The sequence below is a fragment of the Amblyomma mixtum genome, chromosome 3, assembly GCF_055824585.1.
Source record: "Amblyomma mixtum isolate Tamu chromosome 3, ASM5582458v1, whole genome shotgun sequence".
NCBI lineage: Eukaryota > Metazoa > Arthropoda > Arachnida > Ixodida > Ixodidae > Amblyomma > Amblyomma mixtum.
This window is the reverse complement of record NC_143014.1, coordinates 216,972,101-216,991,412: the sequence shown is the minus strand read 5'-3', so window position 1 is coordinate 216,991,412 and position 19,312 is coordinate 216,972,101. Positions and strand designations below refer to the sequence as shown.

The window sequence follows — 19,312 nt, the reverse complement described above, 5'->3', positions numbered from 1 at the left end:
GTATATTAAAGCGCGACTAAGGTGCCCACTGTCCCAGGGCGCCAGTTATGCGCCTTTCCTCTGCTTTCGAAGCTGTAGCTATTCATCGCTTTCGTAGATTAAAGCGCGACTAAGGTGTCCACTGTCCTAGGGCGCTAGTTATGCGCCTTTCCTCTGCTTTCGAAGCTGCAGCTATTCATCGCTTTCGTAGATTAAAGCGCGACTAAGGTGTCCACTGTGCCAGGGCGCCAGTTATGCGCCTTTCCTCTGCTTTCGAAGCTGTAGCTATTCATCGCTTTCGTAGATTAAAGCGCGACTAAGGTGTCCACTGTCCCAGGGCGCCAGTTATGCGCCTTTCCTCTGCTTTCGAAGCTGCAGCTATTCATCGCTTTCGTAGATTAAAGCGCGACTAAGGTGCCTACTGTCCCAGGGCGCCAGTTATGCGCCTTTCCTCTGCTTTCGAAGCTGCAGCTATTCATCGCTTTCGTAGATTAAAGCGCGACTAAGGTGCCCACTGTCGCAGGGCGCCAGTTATGCGCCTTTCCTCTGCTTTCGATGCTGCAGCTATTCATCGCTTTCGTATATTAAAGCGCGACTAAGGTGCCCACTGTCCCAGGGCGCCAGTTATGCGCCTTTCCTCTGCTTTCGAAGCTGCAGCTATTCATCGCTTTCGTAGATTAAAGCGCGACTAAGGTGCCCACTGTCCCAGGGCGCCAGTTATGCGCCTTTCCTCTGCTTTCGAAGCTGCAGCTATTCATCGCTTTCGTAGATTAAAGCGCGACTAAGGTGCCCACTGTCGCAGGGCGCCAGTTATGCGCCTTTCCTCTGCTTTCGATGCTGCAGCTGTTCATCGCTTTCGTAGATTAAAGCGCGACTAAGGTGTTCACTGTCCCAGGGCGCCAGTTATGCGCCTTTCCTCTGCTTTCGAAGCTGCAGCTATTCATCGCTTTCGTATATTAAAGCGCGACTAAGGTGCCCACTGTCCCAGGGCGCCAGTTATGCGCCTTTCCTCTGCTTTCGAAGCTGCAGCTATTCATCGCTTTCGTAGATTAAAGCGCGACTAAGGTGTTCACTGTCCCAGGGCGCCAGTTATGCGCCTTTCCTCTGCTTTAGAAGCTGCAGCTATTCATCGCTTTCGTATATTAAAGCGCGACTAAGGTGCCCACTGTCCCAGGGCGCCAGTTATGCGCCTTTCCTCTGCTTTCGAAGCTGTAGCTATTCATCGCTTTCGTAGATTAAAGCGCGACTAAGGTGTCCACTGTCCTAGGGCGCTAGTTATGCGCCTTTCCTCTGCTTTCGAAGCTGCAGCTATTCATCGCTTTCGTAGATTAAAGCGCGACTAAGGTGTCCACTGTGCCAGGGCGCCAGTTATGCGCCTTTCCTCTGCTTTCGAAGCTGTAGCTATTCATCGCTTTCGTAGATTAAAGCGCGACTAAGGTGTCCACTGTCCCAGGGCGCCAGTTATGCGCCTTTCCTCTGCTTTCGAAGCTGCAGCTATTCATCGCTTTCGTAGATTAAAGCGCGACTAAGGTGCCTACTGTCCCAGGGCGCCAGTTATGCGCCTTTCCTCTGCTTTCGAAGCTGCAGCTATTCATCGCTTTCGTAGATTAAAGCGCGACTAAGGTGCCCACTGTCGCAGGGCGCCAGTTATGCGCCTTTCCTCTGCTTTCGATGCTGCAGCTATTCATCGCTTTCGTATATTAAAGCGCGACTAAGGTGCCCACTGTCCCAGGGCGCCAGTTATGCGCCTTTCCTCTGCTTTCGAAGCTGCAGCTATTCATCGCTTTCGTAGATTAAAGCGCGACTAAGGTGCCCACTGTCCCAGGGCGCCAGTTATGCGCCTTTCCTCTGCTTTCGAAGCTGCAGCTATTCATCGCTTTCGTAGATTAAAGCGCGACTAAGGTGCCCACTGTCGCAGGGCGCCAGTTATGCGCCTTTCCTCTGCTTTCGATGCTGCAGCTATTCATCGCTTTCGTATATTAAAGCGCGACTAAGGTGCCCACTGTCCCAGGGCGCCAGTTATGCGCCTTTCCTCTGCTTTCGAAGCTGCAGCTATTCATCGCTTTCGTAGATTAAAGCGCGACTAAGGTGCCCACTGTCCCAGGGCGCCAGTTATGCGCCTTTCCTCTGCTTTCGAAGCTGCAGCTATTCATCGCTTTCGTAGATTAAAGCGCGACTAAGGTGCCCACTGTCGCAGGGCGCCAGTTATGCGCCTTTCCTCTGCTTTCGATGCTGCAGCTATTCATCGCTTTCGTATATTAAAGCGCGACTAAGGTGCCCACTGTCCCAGGGCGCCAGTTATGCGCCTTTCCTCTGCTTTCGAAGCTGCAGCTATTCATCGCTTTCGTAGATTAAAGCACGACTAAGGTGCCCTCGGTCCCAGTGCGCCAGTTATGCGCCTTTCATCTGCTTTCGAAGCTGTAGCTATTCATCGCTTTCGTAGATTAAAGCGCGACTAAGGTGTCCACTGCCCTAGGGCGCTAGTTATGCGCCTTGCCTTTCCTTTGCTTTATATATCTAGAGGTCAAATGAAGATGAAATCTCCAGACACGGTAGCCTTGACTTTACCTAGCGGAGTGAAGCTTTCTCTTCAAAAAGGCTGCCACCCATTTTCTCTCTCTCTCTTTATTTCCCTCTCCGCCTGCGCTCAAATCACCAGAGACCCCCCGCCCTTAAACGAGTCAGAATTTAATCACAGCTCTAATATTACCATCCAGGAAATACGGGAAGCGTCAAAATTACCAGGGCAATTTCCTTCTTTTTCTATTTAACTTGTCAATTTCACGCTCACCGTGGTTTGGTCGATGGTTATCTGCGAGAAACATTTTACAGGGAGAGCTTTAATAGCTTTGTGCAACCCATTTAGTAGAAGCAAATAAAGGATTATAGCGGCAGCCGTGTAACGCGTTACGCGTAACGCCTTAGGTGGACACCACAGCCACGGACCTAAAAGTGCGATTGAGGTGTCTGTTGACTAAGATAGCCAGTTATGCGCCTTTCCTTTCCTAAAAACCAACGGACTTGGAATAAGACAACATCGGGAACTAGACTATTTGCTTCGCGCAAGCGGGCAAGTGTGCCGGGAACGCGATCGGACGGAAGACTGCAGGCGGAAGAAGGCCAAGTATGCACTTGAGCGTATACGGACGCCAAAACGGGCCTGTGAGATGCCCAATCTGGCTGTCGCCTGTGAAACGTCGAAATGGGCCTGTCACTCCAGACTTCTCGACCGCTAATGTCAATCAGCTTTCGCTGATTAATGCGCGAAGCCGGTAAGCTTAGCTCTGCAGGGTAATTTTTATTTCAGTTCCAGCGACGGTTCTGGCTGTGTGCGGACCGCTGAACAGCGTTTACTTTTGCTGCCAACATATCTCATAGGAGCGCTAGCTCCCACGCAGGCAAGGCTCTGAGACACAGAATCGCGGACTAGACAGTGCACGTCATTGAAAGCAAGATTCGCAGGTCCCATAGCCCACGAAGAAGTACCCTGCAAAATAATGCGAGAACGGAGGCAAGACCCCGAAGTGCGAGCTATCGAAAATGAGGCTTCCAGACGAAGGAGAATGGCGAACTATGCGATTGCGCGACTCGGGCCTTCTGGCGTCATCGACGACCTCTTTGGCTTCTCGATTGCCCTCTCAGATCGGCTCGAGTTCTTGAGGGACCTGCTGCCCCTCACTGAGCATCACAGGTCGGCGATGGTTGTTGATTTCCCAACTCCAGAATTCTCACTACGGTTGTGCGGGGCTAATTAACTGCGCGGAGATCACCGGCAGGGTACCCCCGCACCTCACCCCTAACAAACACGTGTACTTCTCGATGTCTGGAGGACTTGTGCCACGTCTGACGATCTCACTTCAAGAGGATCGAGCTCCAGCATATGGACATGCTGAGAGCCTACATCCTCTTCAGGTTCGCCAGGGCGCCGCTCACAGAACTCCGTTATCATGAGGAGCAGCAGCATCATTATTGTTACCACTACCGTTGTCGTCTTCATCGGCAGCATAATCATCACCAGTTAAGCGAGGGATAAATCAGTGCCTCCTGGGTCTGAAAGAGGCAATACGCAGCATCTTAAGTCCGAGCGCCATCCTTTCTTGAGCACATGTGTGCAATACAATGGCATAATAAAGGTTATTCATTTATTTTTCGAATGGAAAAGTCGCAATACCCACGAATATAAGACGTTTCCTTAGAAGCAGGTGACCCCCGAGGATTTCTGTGCATTGCCTTTATTCAGGGTAATCTCGGTTGTAAGAGAACGTCGAGCCCTTCAATCAACGTCGCGCAGCGGCGCGGCTGCTGTTGGCGGCGTACAAAACTTTCCTATAGCACGCAGAACTTTCGTCACGAGTATAAAAGTGTCGGAATACCGTGGACGCTTTTAGCGTTGCAAGAAAGCGGTTATGAGGAGGGGAGAGGCGCGATATCACTCAGGCACTCTAGCTCGGTCGCGTTATCAACGTTTGCTAGGAGGAGGAGGAGGCTACTGGCATGAGGAAAAGTGCGTTGAAGGTCGCGCGAACGAGAACCTAGCCCTCTCCTCGCTTTGGTCACGCGTGGCGTTGTGAGGAGGAAAAGGTGGTTTTAAGAAGAGGAGGAGCGCAGGCATTACTGCGGTAGTCTCGTCGAGCAGTGCAGAATGTGCTCTGAGTATTATGTGCGACACCGCCGCATGCACACGCAGTAACCACACTGATAAACACGACAAAACGCGTCAGCTCGGCAGTACAAGTACTTTCATTTACAAGTAGGGCGAGTGGTACTCAAGGTTTCTCTATTTTTTTTTCTTCTGAAAAAAAAAAAAACAAATGTAGCTTTGAGCCACCGCGAGCATATGTTGGCTGAGGCCAGTTGACTAAAAATTGGTCTTTGAGGGAAGGAAATGGTGGTGTAACTGTATCACTTCTCGGTGAGCACCTCAACCGTTCCGTGAGGGCAGGGAGGAAGTTGGGAGTGCAGGAGGGAGCTCCGGAATAAAGGAATAATTTCGACCGCGTGGGGATCGTTAACGTGCATTGACATCTCACAGCGCACGGGCGCTTTTTACGCTTAACGTTAGATCACTGAAGCTGAGCAGCATGGGGCTTGGCCAAGCTTATTAGAAAGAAAAGGCGCGGTAACTGTCCTACCATGACTTGAGGCTTGAACCGTGCATTAGGAATTAAAGGCACCTCTGCGGCCGGCAGAACAAGCAACACGGTTGCGAGGCACTGGGGCACTTGGTGTGTCGTCGAGCGGTACACACTAAACGCACTGCGTTACTCTATAGGCACTCTAGGCACTGACCACATGGTTCGCAGCCGATTGTAGAAAACATACATCGGAGAGGGAAGTGAAAGTCAGTTCTAAGCATTTCGCAAGGAGTTTATCAAGAGTGCACTAACAGCAGAGCTGAAAAATATGTTTTGTTGCGGAACAGCCGGCTTGCTGTTCCGCAAATCCGACCACGGGCGAAGTTCCGGATGGCGGATTTATAGTCGCTGAAGATGGTAGTGGCAGGGGTCGTAGATATGGCGAGGGCAACCACCGCCTCCAGGGAAGTTGAGGCTAAAATAGTGTCTGCCACGGCTAGCTGCAGGGAATCGGAGACAGCGCTGAGCGCGAACGCTGGGCAGGATGGGTATGAGGCAGCGTCTACACAGACGGTCTCTGGCTGGAAGCCGTAGTGTTCATGAAGAGCTTCCGCGCGTGCCTTCTGTTGGGCGACGTGGTGCTCTGGGTGCATATTCTTATGTAGGGGATGCACTGTGAGGACGCGGTGTATCGCAGGGGGAAGTGTATGTTGTGTAGAGCAGTGACTGGGAGGTGAGAGACGGGCGCGAGCAAGGATGCTGCGGCCGGTGAGGGTTGGGATAGCCGTTCCAACTGGGCTGAGCGGTGGGCTTCCGTGAACTCCGCCAGGGAGTTATGGACGCCCATGTAAGAAGGCGTTCATTAGAGGTGTAAGTTGAGGGCGGCCTTGTATGCCTATCGGATGATGGCATTGACCTTTTCTTCCTCCACCCGCGTGAGAAAGAGTTAGGGAAGGGAGTATACGACACGGACGAAGGCCTGTACCAGGCGTCTGAGGTCATGCTCGCGCATGCCACGATGGCGGCTGGCAATGCGGCGAATGAGACGGACTGTTTGACGAACCATTACCGTCAGCGTAGTGATGGTGGCAGTATTCTTGCCATTGTTCTGAATCAGATACCGAGAATACGGACCTTGTCCACTTCTGGTACCCAAGTGCCGTCAAGGGCCACGAAAAGGGAGGGGGAGGAGGGTCGCTGTCGTTGCGGCATCTAGGAGGTCGGAGTATGAGAAGCTCCGACTTGGTAGGGGAACAGGCCACGCCGACATTTGCGGCAAAGGATGCTACAGTGTCTGTTCCGGCCTGTAATGTTTCTTCTATGGTGCCAGTGTTACCTGTGGAGGTCCACAGTGTAATATCATCTGCATAGAAATAGACGGAGTGCAAAGGGCAGGGATTTGGTCCAGGTCGTGTGCCATCGGGATAAGGGTAATATTAAAGAGCAGGAGAGAGAGCACAGAGCCCTGGGGGTGTCTCTGTTATCAATCGTGAAAGTGGGATAGGAGAGGAAGCCGAAGCTGATCTCAGCTGTACGGTGGCGAAGAAAGGCGGATATTTACTGGTGGGTGTGCGAGCCGACCTGAAGCGAAGAATGAGCACTAAGAATGGCGGCGTGATGGATACTATCTGTACTGAGTCACCCAAGTTTTCCGAAGAACCGCCGTGCCCTCGGCACGGAAAGGAGAAGCAGAATGAGAGCAAAGAAGAAGCGCGTTTCTCGAGGGAGCGAGCGCATGCAGCCGGGATTTTGAGAGCGAGCAGCAGCCAAGACCTAGCCTTCAGACCTATCCTTGTGCTGAACTGAGGCCTGCCAGTTCCTTCCGCTGTTCCTGGCTGTGACCTTGTTGCCTCTTCTGGTCTCCGTCTTCTCTCTTATAGGTGAGGCCGTTCCACGTGTTGGGGTTTTGGCCAGGTGTTTTTTTTATTGCTGAACCGATAGTTAGGTTTAATGTACCCTTAGGCCTCGAGCAATGCCTTTAGCTTCCCCGGTTGGGGGTCCGGCTCCCTGGTTCGACAGCCTGCCGGCCCAAACTTTTCCCCTGTATTCTTTCGGACGGAATGGCGGCAGTGACATTCCAGTAGCGCTTGTAACCATTGGAGACGGGGCCCTAAAATTGAAAAATTCTAAAATGATCCAGGAACAGCTGAAGGTTGTTACCAGCCGCCACCTGGAGATCTCTGAAGTGCGCCCTTTCGGCCGTAGGGGCATTCTGTGCCGATCCTCCGATGTTCAGTCTGTGCTAGAGTTGCTTCATTGCACATCCATCGCATCATTTCCAGTTAAGCTCATCATTCCAGAGCAACTCGCACGTTCAAAAGGTATCATCCGCGGCGTGGACCCATCGGCCTGTCCTCAGGAACTACTTGACGACTTTCAGGACACCGGTGTTGGCGTGTTATCAGTTTACCGTTGTACCAGAGATGCTAGTGGCTCACGTGTGCCGACAGTCTGTGGCTGCAGCATTTGCAGGATCTTCGTGCCTGTCTGAGCGTAAGATTTGGCCCATAGTGTACCGCGTCGACCCACTACAACCTCGTACTTTCCAATGCATAAATTTCTGGCGCTTTGGTGATAGCAGCAAAGCTTGCAAATCTGCGACGCGTTGCCGACTATGCGGGGAGAACCATTCCGCAGATCTCTGCTCATCTGAGGGGCCCACTTACAGTCCCTGTGGCGGCGTTCATCCTGCTGATGACGCTGGCTGCCCTAAACGTTCTGATGAGCAAAATGTTCTGGACATCATACAGCAGAGAAGGTGCTCTAGAGCTGATGCTTATGCACAATTAGACCGGAAGAGGCATTCTTATGCGGGTCTTGCTCGGTCATCTGGGTCTGAGGTAGAGGCGTTGCTTACGAAGTCTGTGGTCTCAGCTGTCGAGAAGGCGCTTGCAGGCGTTGGGGACCGTATGTTGACTACCTTCAGTGAAGCTGTATCCCAGGTCATTTCCAGTCAGGTTGCACCTTCAACTGTTGGTCTTCCCGTTCCATCACCTAGTCCATCCCATAGCCTCTCTGGTGTCTCTCCCCTGACTCCTATTCCTGCTGCGTCCTCGTCTGTGCCCGTACATGGTGCCGGGGATAAGCCTCTCTACCGATTGCACTACGGACGTCGAGATGGCGAATCCTTCCCACAAGCGTCGAGCTCCTCCCTCTCCGTCGAAGTCTGCCCTCCCAAACAAAAGCAAGAAAGGTTCCCCCAGTAATCCGCATAAAACCGATATGTTAAAGGAGGCTGTCACAGCCTCTCTGGTTTTACAGTAATCATGGCAGGGTTAGTCCTACAGTGGAATTGCCGTTCAGTTGCATATTCTTTTCATGATTTACAGAACCTTATCTCACAATTCAACCCAGACATAATTTTACTTCAAGAAACTTGGCTGACTCCTATTAGGTCATTCTCTCTCAAAAATTTCCAGGTATTCCGAACCGATTGCAATTGCGGCCGGGGTGCTGTTAACATTAATTTCTTCTAAATTTTTTCATCGGGCGCATGTGTCACACCAAATTCAAAGACTGTGGGGTTGAAAACGGAGGAGATAAACACGTTCTCCCCGTTTAAGCGCGGCTGACACAGTTCAAAACCGCGCGAACCCCACCCCGTGGTCGCGTGCGCTACCGAGCGCACGCCGACCACGGCGGGCCTTGCTCTGCGGGAACAAAGGAACGACACACTGGCTGACACAAACAAGGCATTTATTGCTATAACAACAATAACGCCAGCTAGCAACAAAATACGCTGAGGAATCGAGGAAGTCCGACTCACCAGCACGGCTACGAGCGAACGTTCGCCCACGGTAGGGCAAAGGGATAAACTCCGAGGCCGAGCGGGACGGGCTCGGCGGGAGCAAGTTCCAACCAAGAGGCGCCCGACGACGAAGAGCGGAGCTGCGAGCGAAACGTCCGGTCGCTTCCCGATCCCAGGAAGAGAGCCAGCTATCCCCCGCGCGCGCGCAGCAAAACGCCATCCGTGGCGCTGGTGTCGCTGCGACGCGAGCGCTCTCCCCTGTTAGTCAAAACAGCGCTGGTCAAAAGTAACCGAACCGAGGAGTGCTTTGCGGGGGAGCTAACCACAGGGAACTAGTGCGTTGCGGGAAAGCGAACGCAGGGGACGAAGGCGTCCCCACAAGACCTGACTGCGAATTGTTGGCTGTTGATATAGCAATTCTACAATGTGCTCCCCTTACCGTTGCTAATGTCTACTTTCCTTCAGGTGTCCACAGATCATTTAAATGTCTTTTTGCGTTCTAACAACACAGTGGTGATTGCTGGTTATTTCAGTTCTCATCACGTAATTCGGTGTTTTCGTACAGATGCATGTGGACAGCGTCTTTGGTCATGGATGTAGGCAAGGAACGTGCGTTGCTGCAACAGTTCCGGAGTTACATGCGTTCCGATTCTCGGTCTGTCATTGACTTAACACTGGCAGTGAACGGGGTGCAAGTTTCTTCGTGGTCTACAGTGGATTGTGGTGCTTCCAGTGCGCTTTCTGATAACTTTCACTATAGTAGCTTGTCCTCTCAGGGCGATTGCTTCTCCACAAATATTCGTAAACCACACACTTTTCAGAAAACATACGCAATCCTCTTTCTCCTCCATTGCATCATCTGTCAACTTGGATCGCGCTCAGCAAGTTATCAGTTCCGTGTTAGAGGCCTCTGAGCGTTCCGTACGTCTTCACGGTGCAAAAACACAGTGAAAAATCTACGGTCAAAAACAAATAGCCCTCCCTGTTGCGGAATGTGTGAAAGATCTTATCTACTTAGAAAAGCTGCCTAGAAAAGCCTCTCTCATACCAACCGCCCGCGGAATTGGTTAAATTACAATTTTTTCGCGGCTTCATTTAAAAGGACCATGGTTAAGGCGAAGGAGGAGTACAATGCAAATTTGAACAGTTATCAAGCCCACATAACCACAAAGCTTTGTACCGATTCATGGAACGCAGTCATATTTCGCAGTCTTCTCATGTTACAGAGTTAGAAGTGTTACTACCCCAGGGTGCAAAAAAAACATCTTGACCAGATAGCACAAGGCCTTGCTCTGTGCTTTCAAGCGGGGTTGGCGATTCCATTCGTCCTACCCCCTCCGCGCGCAGACTTCATTGCGGTTACACCCTATGAATTATTTTTCATAGTTAATGGCCTCAACCTGTAGCTCCTGGATGCTATGGGGTCTCTATCGGTATGTTGGAGTCTCTTGTGGAAGAATTTACCTCTGATGTATTGCATATTGTGAGTGTGTCCCTTGAGACAGCTTGGCTCCCTCCTGAATGAAAAATTTTGCGAAATAATCTTACTTCTTGTCGTGTCCGGTCGCTGTGTTCAGAGCAGCGAAAGACGCACACGATACTTTAAGACTCTGTTTACTTAAAGCTGACGAGGGTGCGACCAGCGTCGACCGAGGCAGGAGCCGAACTCGCCGCCCGAAGAAAGGAGGGAGCGGTGAAGAGTCCACGGGAGGGAGTGGCTTCCCAAAACAGGAGGAGGGCACGGGGGCGCACCGTGGGGAGGCATCTCGCGAAAGCGCGCGAAGAAATGAGACACAGCACTTCTCAACGATCCTATGAAGGGTTTTGTAATCGATAACATTCGGCCGATTTCCTTCTTGTCTAATTTAATAAAACTTATTGAACGCATCGTTCATAGCCGTCTTACAGATCACGTTACTGCATTACAAGCCATCAATGCTCAGATAGGGTTTGGTCGGGGGTGCTCGATCTGGTTTGCTCATTTAGACTTGGAAAGCAGAATTAGGGTTGCAATGTAGAAAGAGGTAGCGGCTTTGGTCACTTTGAGATATCGCTAAAGTATATGACAGCTTAGAGCATTCTATACTATTTAATAAGCTTGACAAAATTCGGCCGCCTTTTTACATTCTTGCATAGTTGCAGGAATTCCTAAGTAGACGTTTCTTCTGTTCCGACGGTTCCTCTACTTCCGAAACCTTTTCTCAGTCTAGAGGTGTGCCTCGGGGATCGGTTCTGTCTCCTTTACTTTTTAACATACTTATGCGGGACATACCTATTCAGGGTGACATCAGAGTCTTTGTATGCGGACGGCATAGGCTTTTTTGCTTCTGCTGGAGACATTCATTCCCTTTGCCAGCTATTACAGGTTTACCTCATGCCCTGGAAATATGACTGGGTAAGTTACATTTAATTCTCAACGTGAACAAATCTTCCGTTCTCCTTTTTCCTCCAGCGTCCCCTCTATATCTGTCTATTGTATCGTGGCGCCCGAATCCCGCAAGTTGAGTCCTTAAAGTACCTAGGTGTAATATACGACCCCCATCTAGACTTGCGACCTCATCAGAACTATAGTCCTCAAAGGTGAGCGAGCTCTCGGTCTGCTGACGCGAATCAGCAATAAGAAAATCGGTATGCGTAGAGACGCTCTCTTATTTCTCTGTAAGTTTTACGTAAGACCAATTTTGGAGTTCGGTTGTGTTCTGTTCTCCGGTTGTCCTCGATACGAAATTCAACCTCTGGTTCTTTTGGAGAGGCGTGCTCTACGGCTTTGCCTGGGTTTGCCAAAATCACTAGCAAACTGTGTCCTCTTTCTGGAAGCTCGCGTACGGGACTTGAACTCTCGCTTCCAGCTTCTCACAGTGCGCACCTTCTTACGAGGACTTGAGCATTTGCCTGGAGTGGCTCCACCAATTCTTTTGACTAACCCAGCTTTGTTTCAGATAAACATTGGCCGCTCTACAAACTGCCTCAATTTGTTTTTGCAGAGCATCTGTTTAGAATTGCAGTCTGGCTTAGGTCCGTGCAATGCGTTAGCAATGTGCAGGCTGCAGTAGCTGTTTGCTTCTACCATACGTTACCGCTATATGCAAAGCACTTTTCTGCCAATGTGCTAAATGGTCTCCTGGAGGAATATCTGTTCCAGTATCCGAGCCACGCTATTATTTTCACAGACGCCTCTTAACAAGGCGAAAAGCAGCAGTAGCTGTTTATACCCCCACACTAGATTGGTATTATTCTATCCGGGTCCCTGATAATACACCAATTTTTACAGCTGAATTTCTCGCTATTGGTTTGGCCCTTCCAAAAGTTCCCCGCAATATTCCTCAAGCAGTCATTCTATCGGACTGCATCTAAGTCTTGGCAGCGCTTGAAAGTTCGGGAACTAGTCTCTTGTACTGATCCCTTATGTACTTTGTACCACTTCATGTGCAAGAAGTGCGTTTTCAGTGGATCCCAGGGCACTGTCGCATTACTTCAAATTCGATGGCCGATTTCTTAGCGAAATCAGCCATCAATGGGCCTGTTGCCCATGCCGTTCCGAACCTCACCCTGCTGACCACGACCCGTTATGAACGTTGCCAAATACACCAGTACCTGAGCCATGAGCCCATCCTTGGTACAGCGGATTTCGGATATTTAAAATTCCCATCGAACATACGCTCTTGCGCATCAAGGCAATGCGAGGTTTCCATGACGCTATTGCGCTGCAGGACTCCTCGCCTTAATCTATATTTATGCCGTTCTGGGTTCACGCCGTCGAATCCACGTGCGTCGTGCGGGGACATTGAACCGACAGATCATTTCATCCTCTACTGTAGGTGGTTTGCACGGCAGAGAATTCAGTTTTTGCGAAATACTCTAGCTCAATTAGGGCTGCCATTTACTCTTCCCGTCCTCCTCTCCTTCGGTGCAACCGTCAAAGGGCATGCCCTTAAAGGGACACTGAGGAGAAATTGAAGTTGGCTTGTATCGACAGAATACCAGCTCCTGATTACAAAAACGCCACTCATACTGACAACAAAGCTCTTGTAAGGTAGAAAAGAGCGCAGGTGTGTCAGCTTCTTCACAAGCATATTACTGAAACCGGGAGATTTTTGTGTTAACTTCTCGATGCCCTTACTTTCCCTCAAAATTACTTTCTTTCTGGTTATTGCTTTAAAATTTAGTTATTTAACCCACACCGCTTTGTTTCCTAGATTTTCATTCCGATTTCCTCAAGATCTCTCAAAATTCATGATTTTTTGTTTCACAGATTCCACTATTGATATTTAAGAGCTGCTTGCGATATACCTGGCTATTTTTTCCTTTTTGGATCTGCACCAAACCCTGGCCAATTAACCACCGTTAGTATGTGTCATCGTTTTGAGACAGCAACAACAACAACAACATGCAGCCGGGCGGAGGCACCCGAATTGTTCTGGGCTACCCGGGCCGTGGTTGCAGCCCCAGGAGCCAGCTGGGACGTGCCAGGAGAGGCCCCAACTGGGCCGGGCTGGCCGGGCCGGGGTTGAAACCCCAGGAGCCAGTTGGGACGTGCCAGGAGAGGCCCCAACTGCGCCGGGCTACCCGGGCCGTGGTTGAACCCCAGGAGCCAGCTGGGACGTGCCAGGAGAGGCCCCACCTGCGCCGGGCTACCCGCACCGTGGTTGAAACCCCAGGAGCCAGCTGGGACGTGCCAGGAGAGGCTCCAACTGCGCCGGGCTGCCCGGGCCGTGGTTAATTGAAACCCCAGGAGCCAGTTGGGACGTGCCAGGAGAGGCCCCAACTGCGCCGGGCTGCCCGGGCCGTGGTTGAAACCCCAGGAGCCAGTTGGGACGTGCCAGGAGAGGCCCCAACTGCGCCGGGCTACCCGGGCCGTGGTTGAAACCCCAGGAGCCATCTGGGACGTGCCAGGAGAGGCCCCACCTGCGCCGGGCTACCCGGGCCGTGGTTGAAACCCCAGGAGCCATCTGGGACGTGCCAGGAGAGGCCCCACCTGCGCCGGGCTACCCGGGCCGTGGTCACAGCCCTATAGGAGCCAGCCGGGCCGGAGCGATCTCGGAGCGAGAGACACTACTGAGTGCGTGACCGTTACTCCGCGTGCTTCGCTCGTTTCCGTTCCCGTCTCTCGACTGTCGCGTCCTTAAAAGTCTGTGTGCCTCCACAGTTAACTCCGAGTCCTATCCTCTTTGCGTAGCACGCCAACAGTGTCACCACACTACCAAAGGCCTTTGTAAGGTCTAGGGCAAGATTTGCTCGGGTGCGCTTTGCGTGGCGGAGGTGAAGGACAACTTCAGACAGCTGAAGCGTAATATCCTGTATGGAGATCTGTGGCCGGAAGCTGACCATTGTGTAGGTTATTGCTTTATATTTCTGTGAGTCATTGATGAGCATGATTTCTTGTCTGTCCCAAAAACGTGCAGCCGGCAGCTTCTCAGGCGACAAAATGGTTTTTACTTTCTTTAGTGCTCTCACCAGGCGTTGTCCGCTACACTTAGACTTCTGTTTCAACTTGAGGATGAATCCATGTTTCATCCATGATCATGAATCGAAGCAATGACGGAGGAAGCCCTGGCAATCACGATTATATATGGATCTGGAAATGCCCTTTCGATGTCGACAGTCAGCATCACTGCAGCCATCGTGCACACTTTTCCGCGTGGAATTCTTCATGCACAATTTTGTGCGCTCGTTTAGTCGGCACGTCTGCAATAGCAGTCTCGTGCACAAACATTCGGCGCATGGATTTTTTCTGCGACGCGCCTAGTGGTGACCCCACTGGGCTTTCAGAGCGTGTAGTCTCGAGAGTCAAGTCTATGCTTGCCCACGTTCTGTTCATCTGAAAGTAAACTTCTCAGCTCTGGTACAGAGTGCCCGTGAAAATTTTCAAACTCGACTTTGATGTGTGCCGCCTCTCACATGTTTAGGTAGAAATGTTTTATCACTGTTCGAAATTCCATTATCTTCCCATTTATGCGTGCCAAGAGCTTCAAAGGTATATCGCACTCGAACTCAGTGCAACGCTTCTTCGCCTGAGCTAGAATGAAGAGCTATACTTCTCAAACGCCACCGAAAGAATTGTGGTGCCATTTCATAAAAATCTGGCAGACTTGTCAAACGAATGTAGAGAAAAACACATTAAAAAAAAAGGGAAACGAGACAAGAACATTTGCGTCGTTTTCTTGGAGGAAAGTTTTGCTTATGGGTAAACGACCACGACAATATGCTCGAGAAAACAGTGCGGCATCAACAACGAAACCGATCTGTGCTTTACCCATCGCTGCTGTCTCCGTACGGCCGCGCCAAATAGGTTCAAAAATTTTCTTCATCCGCAGCTTCTTCTTGCGCTTCCCAGGGGGCAGCAGCAGCCTGCTGACAACGAAGATGTCTGCCATGCATGAGGCAAGTTGAATGGCTTCTCGTCTCATCGGCTCACCGATGAGCTTTTAATATGTTCATATGCATTGTCTAGAGTTTTCTATGCTTTTAGAAGCTTAATGTCTTGGCGAACTACGTCGAATGCCGGTTTAACTTATTGTCTGTCGCTTCTCAGCGCGCCGGAGGCACGATAGGTGAGTGCAACCATGCTCGCGCTGCAGCCGGCGACATTATCTAACGATTCTTGCAGTGTCCTGACATTTTTACGTTTCTGACATTTTCCTGGCGGTTCCTTCGTAGCGAGTAGTCGTCCGTATTTGTTGCCCGTTTCCGCTTTTAGTCTTTATGTGTGGTTTTCTTTTCTATTTCGGAGCGATATGCGACAGACTCTTCGCATCTCGCTTTGCGATTCGGTACGCGCAAGCGACTGTCAGCCGCGAGAGCGGATAGATGATTCAGTTTAATTGCCTGCTTCCTGTCGGTGTGTGTGGTGTTCGCTTGCACTTATCGAAGTTTGTAACTCGTACTGTTTTGTTAAACGTAGGGCCTCTCGAGAGCTAATTCATTAATTGTGACATCGTCCCGGAGTTTATATTTAGCCTTCGGTGAGCGTGCTAGCTCAAGATAATTGAGCCTCAGCCCGCTCTTCCGTCCGTACAGGGCGATGTCGAGCAGCTTTGTGGCGCTCGCGGAGGCTGAGTATGTTAGCTTCAGCCTTAATAGAAGCCACATTGCGACTGTTACGCACCACAGAACCGCTCTGTAATCAAATGTAGGCATCGCGCGTGGGCGTGCCCTTTCTGGCTGCATTAACTCAATGACCGGGACCGCCTGGTTATGCATATTTGACGCTGGACTTGGTCTCTTTTTAAAAAAAAAAAGGGGGGATGGTTACTTGTACTCCTGACCTTGCACTAACTGCTCTGCGCGGTTCCATAGTCTGGTCCGTCGTAGTCTGGAACATAGCGTTCATCACAGTGCAAGCATTGGAATGGGACGTCTTAGGGCTGGTTAGAACTCAAACCTCTCTCCGGGGTTGCAGTTTCTTTTTGAAAGCTAGCCGTTTCACGCCTTGAGCCGTGCTTTCCTAGTTGCAGTTATTGTGGTCGCATATTGAGAGAAATCCTTCTCTCAGATTTTGCGGGGTTTTGTGTTGTCTTCTTTGTGTGCTTTGTTGTGGGCATGAAACATTTGAAATCGCCAGCAGTTATGCGGTCTAAATTGTTACTATAAGTGTCATTAAAAAATAAAGGGCAATGTTTACTTGTTTGTGGTCATAGCTCTTATTTTGTGTGTTCAGTTATAGTGCTTGCTTTGGGGCTGGCTAGCTCATGGCTAAGGACTGACTGCCTCATAGCTGAACGCATCTGACACACACACACACACACACACAAAAAAAAAATGTCCCGCTCATCCTGTCTACCTTCTTTTTTTGTGTCACATGTGCTCCGCTATGTAGCAGTACAACGTACAATTAATATGTCCTTTGCTTATATCCACTGATCCGGCACCTGCGGCATACAATTGAGAGCAAAATTTTCAGTGGGAAGTATGGGAATGGATAATGTTGGAAGAATGAGCCCGGAGGCAGACTTGAAATATACGAGCAGGTAAATAATGATTTTCGGTATAGATTTGACCCAGTGGCTCTGTGTGCCTAGCTTCTCAGAGGATATACCTCATTGTTATCCTGTCTTGCGCTTCATGCAGTTAAATATTTCTGGCTCTTCTAGCTGTAACTGCACAGAATTTTTCTTGAAAGTTCCTGTATGCTGTTGCACCTTCGATAACTCTTATATTTTGTCAGAGTTCTGGACAAACAAAAATTAACTTTCATGGCTGGGCGAAAAACTATGTGCCCTAAAATGCCAAACCTGTTAGTTCGAAATTCTCTTAAGTGGCTGTACACATTTGTAAACATTGTGGCTTTCTAGGTGTTGATGCAAAGATAGAAATAACATTACTTTATTTGCGTGTTCTATAGGAAGAGTTCCAGCTGTGGTTATGTTACTACAGGTTTTTTTTTATCCTTTTTGCTTTGTTTGTTCATATTGTATTGGTCATTGCCTGCTACTGTGATTGGGCCACAGTCCACTGCAGAAATCTTCCTGCACTGTGACAGAGCTATGCAAAAATGCATGGGTGTATGAAACGTTTGCTATTGTTGTAAGTTTATGCTGCTGTTTATTGTTCATGCCTTGAATGTAATACGTAATTTTGCACTTTGGAGCAAAAGAGAGATGCTAAAAAAGTGTTTTCATTCTGATCATGCTTTATTGTGCTCCATGTGATATTTATTTTACATACATGATGTGGTAGTGATTGCTATTTCAATGTCTAGTTTCCTTTACTGCACTGCTCTTGTAAAGTCAAAAGTTTTCTTGTGTCCTGCTGCTATAACTTTCTACTCCTGGGTGCAAGTAATTCTTGAGCTTGCTGTTTTTCAAATTGCTTCAGTGTATAACTGAACTTGTACCTTTCAACCATAAGGGCCTGAGCCTGTTTTTATAAGGCTTGCTGATTCCTTCATCATCATTGAGGAATTAGGAATAATGTTGGAAAAAATGCTGTGGGGTTAATTTAACGATAATGTGTTTTAGTTGCTGTTGGGAATAAATTCGTTGTAGTGATAAACTGAGCACAGCTAGGTTGCTTGTGAGTCCGCTAGTCAATTTTATTTTTCATTATGCAGTACGCCAGCTTTTCATGGGGCTGTTAACATGCACCCTGGAATTTGCCGTAGTTGGCATAAAAAATTTATTCTGCTTTTTCATGAAAGAATATGAGCTGTTTCTAGGAAAGACTTGTACACTGATTTCATGCATAAATGAAGTATCTCTCTGAGAAAAAAGGGTAAACGTGGGCTCTTGCTAATTTCATTCTGTCATTATCGCAGGCTCGGGTTAAGAGTGTGACAGCGGTCGCGCCACTAGCGCTTATTATTTTTTTTTTATTAACGCCCCGCTTTATTTTGACACCGTGGAACTGCTGGAAGTGCCGTCTATCATTTTTCCCTTCCCGGTCGAATTGCCGGTGGGCAAGCACGTTAAAAATTTGCCGCGCTCGTGTTCTTTGAGAAAACGAAAACCAGAAAAGAACGAAAGGAAGTCTCGGCAGAGCGCACTTTGCGGCCGTTGGCGGTCTTTCTATCTCTATCTCTCTCTCCCCCTCTTGTCTCTCTCTCTCTCTTTTCTCTCTCCCTCCGTCCCGCGGAGTGCAGCGGAAGCTGGTCGTTCCGTGTTTGTGGCACGGCGCTCTTGACACTCGACGAGTGTCTGTGCAGCTCGCTTGTCGCGCTGTGCGCTGAACGTAACTTCGAGGATGCAACGGCATCGCGTTCTGTTCATTTCTTGCTCGTGTAAGCTTATTTGCTAATGACCCGTGATAGACATTTCAAAAACAGCTTCGCCGTTAATAAAACGGCAACTTTGCGTCGCCGACTGTTTCAGGCCCTAAATCGACTTGCCGACGCTAGTGCGCGTGTGAAAAGCAAACGTGACGCAACAGACGCGGTCGAGCCGCCGATGATTATGAATGCGACTTTTCGAGCGGGCACCTACTTTAGATGACGCCAGTGCTGGAAGCTAGGATACTGAAGAAACAAGGAATGGCTGGTTTTTGGATTATCGGCTTAATATTTTGTTGCGGACGAAAAAATAAAATGCGAGCTGGCAGTCAAAGCGGAAATTAATTTTTTTTTGCTTAAGTCTAGGGGTGTACGAATGTTGGAAATTTTAACTACATGTTTGCTAGCCGGTTCGAATTAGATTCGAGTAATTGATATTCGAGAATTTTCGAAAATTTCTTAATATTTGGCAGCGCGCCGACTTTCATAAATCCGACCGTGGTAAAACCGCACTAATTTGACAAATTATCCGAAGATCAAGTACTAAGTAGGGAAAGATGCTGCAGGGGCGTCTTATTCGCTTTCTTCGTCGTTTATCGCGTGGACCGGTCAAATTCGGACGCTGATATGCTTGGACGTCGTGCAAAATTCCGCAAATGGGCTCTTTCTTCTTTCACTTCCTCCTTTATCGCTTTTATTACGGCGCTGTTAGGGTGTCCACCGAAATATGTGAGACAGTTACTGCGTCACTTCCTTTCTTCAAAACCAATTTTGATTTTTTGCTCTCCCACATATCGGCGTCATAAG

General features: G+C 49.5%; 1 protein-coding gene across 2 annotated transcripts in view; it reads left to right on the top strand.

The window, feature by feature from the left end:
- The first annotated feature begins 15,166 nt into the window (after positions 1–15,166).
- Positions 15,167–19,312, top strand: part of LOC149353670 (WD repeat-containing protein 47) — a 149,528-nt gene continuing 145,382 nt past the window's right edge. For both annotated transcript variants that reach the window (XM_089582716.1, XM_089582715.1), the window contains exon 1: positions 15,167–15,353. The gene's annotated coding sequence lies outside the window, so the exon portion shown is untranslated. The remainder of the gene's footprint in view (positions 15,354–19,312) is intronic.